Source organism: Pelodiscus sinensis, chromosome 2 (genome assembly GCF_052426305.1).
Source record: "Pelodiscus sinensis isolate ZL-2025 chromosome 2, ASM5242630v1, whole genome shotgun sequence".
NCBI classification, from domain to species: domain Eukaryota; kingdom Metazoa; phylum Chordata; order Testudines; family Trionychidae; genus Pelodiscus; species Pelodiscus sinensis.
The window spans coordinates 207281323-207287081 of NC_143053.1; positions in this window are offsets into that span (position 1 = coordinate 207281323).

Consider the following 5759-nt stretch of genomic DNA (forward strand, 5'->3'; position numbering starts at 1 on the left):
GCCACTTGTGCTGCTTACCCCTGCACAGGGAGCGTGGAACCCAAACAGCCGTTTGGGCTCCGCAGTCCCCCAAATGAGAGGCAGAAGGAGGAGAAGAGAAAGGGAGAGTGAGAGGCAGGAGGAGGAGGAGAAGAGAAAGGGAGAGTGAGAGGCAGGAGGGGGAGAAGAGAAAGAGAGACAGAGAGGGAGGCAGGAGGTGGAAGAGAGCTGAGAGAGAGGGGGGAGGCAGGAGGAGAAGAGAGAGAGACGGACATGGAGGAGAGTCTCAAAAAATCCCGTTGTATGACGAGTTATTGGCTAGTATGATATATTTTCTGTAGAGCCACAGAGAAGCAAAATCCCTATGGAGAAGTCTTAGTCTACTGATTAAATAATTGTTGGAAAGCTTCTATGTACGGGGAGGTACAAACATCTGAAAACTTATAATGGAGTATGGAAAAGAGGGAGTTTGCCTCATCTGTATTTAATTGGAAATAGGGTAAAGTTTGCATCCTTGCTATCCTGTTAATGTTTTCTTTGTTTCTTATATAATTTGTATTCCTTTGATATTTTATTTAAACAATGGTGGAAATAGATATCTTGCTTGTTTTGTTACCTAGATGGTTTATAAAGAAAGGCTATGAAAAGTAGTAAAGAGCTTAATTTAGTTCATTCTGAAAACATAACATTTTTAAAACATAGGCACAGGAGGGTTGTGATGGGACTTCTTTTTGCCAAAAAAAATTAAATTAAAATAAAAAAACCTATAACAAAACCATTCCTGAATGTAAGTATATATTAAATAAAGAAAATATCCTATCTTGCATATTGTTACTGTTAGTTCAGAGCAAAAGGTGAAATAGATATTTTATTCACAGAACATCCCATTCAAATACTATTTTGTTTATAAGGCTACCCTTGATTTAAAAACACAATCTGCATCTCTTCAATGAAGTCCATGCATTCTCTCTTTACAATATGTACACTTCACTGTTCTACTTAAGCTATTTACAAATATTGTTCTTTTAGAACAGAGTACCATAATACTGCTCTTGAACCATACAAGCAACTTCTTCTGAAAACAACAGGTATAGGTGTTCACTGTGAATCAAAGGCAGCATATGTCTCTTAAATGTATTAAATTATTTTATTTCTTAGACACTGTTCTACGGTATTCCCATACATATATAATTAAAACAATCAAATTCTGCTTCCTGATTTCTCCGTATTCAGTCATCTGCCTAGTATTTAGCATTTGTATCTTTCTTCATTCCTGTTCTATTAGCTCTATAGATGATACTCATGGCACATTATGAATTTCAATCTAAATTCTATGCTTGTATTTGCATGTCCAGATTCTTTCACAGTTTATTACCATTTTGTGATACTTTTATATAAAAGAAGATAGACAAGCCAATTGTGTTCAACAGTGCTAAAGTCAAGAGGGCTACTACAGAACAATACTTGACACATTATTAAGTTTGAAATAGACGAGCACTAAAAAAATGAAATGGTAAGGAACATACAAATGCACATCTACACTTATTGCAATATCATTAGGAGAAAGAACATAGAAAGGAATACAGATAAAAGTGCATTTATAACAATGCTGTAGACAATTATAAGTATAATGTATCACACTAAATTAGATGTATATTAGTTAATCAAGAATCTGTTAAGTTTTAGTTCCTCTGATATTAAAATCAACCTTGTAATTATTGAATTTTGCATAAAATATCTGGTCATCTTTTCAAGGTAAACTGAAAGCTTTTGTAAAAAATAAATACATGGTTGCTATAGTGACTTCATATTTACTCCTTGAGAGGACAGAAACAGTTGTGATGGCATGTGGATGGCAATATGACTTTTTGGAACATAAAATATAATCGGAAAATATTTTTGAAATAATATAAATGTTTCTAACTGAGTTTTTAAAAAACACAATAAGCCAGGAATTAAGCAGTTAAGAAATTTTAGTTTGAAACTTGAAAGTGCTCCAGTTTCCTTTTTTTATTATTTTTAGTTGTTATAAGTCATATATGTTTCCATGAAACTGAACACACATTTTAAAATGAACTATTAAAATTATGTAGGGCTCCATTACGCAACCCTTATTAACACTGGTAAGCATTTACTTGCATGATTAGTCCCACTGTCTTAAATCAAATTATTCAAGCTAGAAAGTTCTTTGTCACTGTGAATAAAATTACACAGTTTATCCTATAAAATGTACAGTGAGTTCATGGACTGCATAGTAACTAACATGTGGGATTACCCACTGACATAGGATTTAAAAATTTCAGTCCGATGATATGTGTAAACTTAGGTTTTGATCTGTAATTGCCTGCAGTCAGGCACCTGAATGCAGTCTACTTCAGGTTCAAGACTTTAAAGTTTAAACATTACAGGCAAGATCCTCAGACTGGCTCTGACTTCTTTACACTGAGTAAATGGGCCAAAGTGACATAAAACCTCTATTCCAGTTGGAACAGGCACTTGGAGATCATAAAACACTTGTACAAAAATATTTATAATAAAAGTTAGATACCTGCAAGAGCTACGTAAAAGAACATTTTAGAAAAGCAGCATTAACACACGTGCACTATTCTAAATAAGGCAACAGAGGGCCAAGAAACAGCTAGCAGAGGTGTGTGAGAGAAAAACAAATGCTTATTAATATCAATAAATTGGTCTTTTGAGAGATGCAAAAATGAGGATATTACAAAAATATTGTTCCACTGATTTAAACAACCAGATAACTTATTCCTGTTTTCAGAACTTTTGAGTAATTTCACTGAATCCTTAACATTGTGTAAAGCCTTGTACTTTTAAAAAAATTATTTAGGAAAATCATGTTTTTTCAGGAAAGGAAATATTGCAAGGGGAGGTTTCACTGATATCCTCCCCATTTTTCTCTTACTAATATGGTGGGAAGGATTTTTAGTAAAAATTAGATGAATCTGGATTATTCTCCACCATACCACTAAACATTTTAACAGAGAACCCCATGAAGCTACTTCCACCTATTTGCTTTATTAAATGAGATATAGCCATTTTATTGCTTTGTATGGTAACTTACTGTAGGCATACAATTCTCTTAAATATTTGTGTCAGTGTTCCCATTTATTTTAATGAAAAATTGCCCATAACTTCACCAACAGAACTAATAACACTTGAGATTTAAATAGTATAGGTTAAGGAGCTGCATATTTGTATACTTATTGCACACTCCAAAGACTCCTTACATTCTTCCACTCCACACTCACAAGCTCCATCTAAAAAAGATGTATTGGAATTTGGTTCAGAATAGGACAACAAAAATGATTAGGAGTATGGAACAGCTTCTGTATGAGCAGAGATTAATAAGATGAGAATTTTTTGCTTGGTAAAGCAAAGGGAGGATAAGATAGAAGTCTATAAAATCTATAAAATCATGCCTAATGTGGAAAAAGTAAATACAAAAGTTGTGTTTGTTTCTTCTCAAAGCACAAGAAATTGATGTCTCCAAATGAAATTAATAGGTAATGGGTTTAAAACAAAAAAAGCAAGTATTTCTTCAGAATACACACAAAATATTTCTTCAGAATGCACACAAAACAGTCAGCTTGTGGAACTCTTTGCCAGAGGGTGTTGTGAAGGCCAAGACATGAAGAGGGTGTTTATACAGCACCCTTAGCTTGAAATAAGCTATGCAATTTGTGTAACTTATTTCAAGTATTTCAAAATAGCTCATTTCATAATTTGGTGCTGTCTATACAGTGCCAAATTTCAAAATAAACCTCTATTCCAAAATGTCTCTTAATCCTTGTGGAACGAGGTTTATAGGGATGTCGAAATAGCATGCCCATTATTTCAAAAGATATTTAAAAATAACGTGTGCATTATCAAGACATTGAATAGCTATTTCAGGATTCTGGGAGTATCCCAAAATAGCACTACAGTGTAGACATACCCTAAAAGGGTTAAGGAAGAACTAGATAAGTTCATTGAAAATAGGTCTATCAATGACTATAATGGATAGTCTTATCTTCTGTTTGCTAGAAGCTGAAAATGGGTAACAGTGGATGAATCACTTGATAATTATCTGTTCTGTTTATTCTCTGTGGGGCATCACTGAGCTAGAGGGACCCTTGGTCTGACCCAGTATGGCTTTCTTATGTTCTCCCTGTGCACCATCTTCTGATTTCAGGTACTCCCTTCAGTTCCCACCATCAGGTATCTCATGCCTGCAGCTCCATGTTCATCTCTTTCCTTCCCTCCCCCATTGCAGGGGCTCTGTCTGCTCCTCATTTCTCCTATTTCTATATGGCATGGTCGCCCAAACTCCCATTGTGCAAGAAGTTCTGTTTGTCTCTCGTTTCAGTCTCCCCTCCACCCCCCAGTGCTCGAGGCTGTGTCACATTTCACAACTTCCCCAGAGCAGGGTCCCTTTCTCCTTTCCCCAGTAGGGTTTCTGTGTGCCTTAATGCCTCTCTCCCATATCAGAGTTCTCCATTTCTTCCCATGTAGGGATCATATGCATGCCCTCCTTCCCAACATTATTCTTCTTTCAGTCTGGAAGGTAACTTGTTTAGGCTGTCAACATGTTAAATGTCATGGGGAAGATAAGCCTAGATGACACAGAAGTTGTACTATGCTGGAAGGCATTAATGGGTATCATCAACCTGCTAAACAAATGGTGCAGGCCCTGTGTGTCCCATTTCCTCCCCATTTCAATGTTCTGTTTTTTTCAAAACTAAATAGGATTATAACCATGATGGTATATTTCATATTATTTATGGAAACGTGCTTATGAATACGAATATGCATACCTGGAAAATGCTTCATAGAAAATATTCCAGTGAGGTGTCATTTCAAAAGTTTTAACCTGCAGAATGTGTATATTCTATTTCTATGCATGTACCATTTCTGTATCTGAAATTAGGAATATTGATTGAAGATTTATTATCAATCTGTTAATGTTGGGAAAAGCCTATTACCAGCCCATCATGAACAACAATGAAGAAATGGGACATAAAATCTAGTGGCCCATTAGCAAGAGACAACTGAGTGGGGAAGAACTGCCTTCCTGCAGCCCTGCTACACTGCTACTGAGGTGCTACGCAGGCATGTGACCATGGCACCTGATGCTGGGACAAATCTTGGTCCTTGTACTTTTACACTAAAGGTAAGAAAAGTTTAAACTAAGTTTAAAGTTTAAAGGATTCCTGCTTTGGGCAAATCTATCTATCTATCTATCTATCTATCTATCTATCTATCTATCTATCTATCTATCTATCTATCTATCTATAAATAAAAGGTGGGAAATCAAACAATAGGGGCAGCTGCTAGATGTCAAGAGACATAGTTACTTAAGTTACCACCCAAGATGACAGCTGGAAACATCTAAGATTGATTAGGAGAAGGCCAAAGCCCAGGTGGGGAGGCTTTCTAGCCTGTGAGTAAAGTGGACTAGAGCTCTGCCTCCCCTGTTGTTGCTGTGGTCATTGGCTGCCCAGTTGCAGAGTCTGGCAAGGGAAGTTTTTTCTTTATTATATCACATGCTGATTCTGGGACATCTAGGCAGTAGCAGGTGCTATTCAGCTTCTTGGGTCCATTAATAATCTCTCTGTACTCCAGAGAGATTATTGATGAGCCCAGGAAGCTGACTACCAGGTACTGCCTTCTCAACCACCCTGGAACCTGCATGGGGAATAATGAATGCTGCTTCTTCAGGAAGATGTGCTGCATCTTTTCCTGCATGGATTGGGGTCTGGGGAGGGGAGAGTAGGCATGCCTGT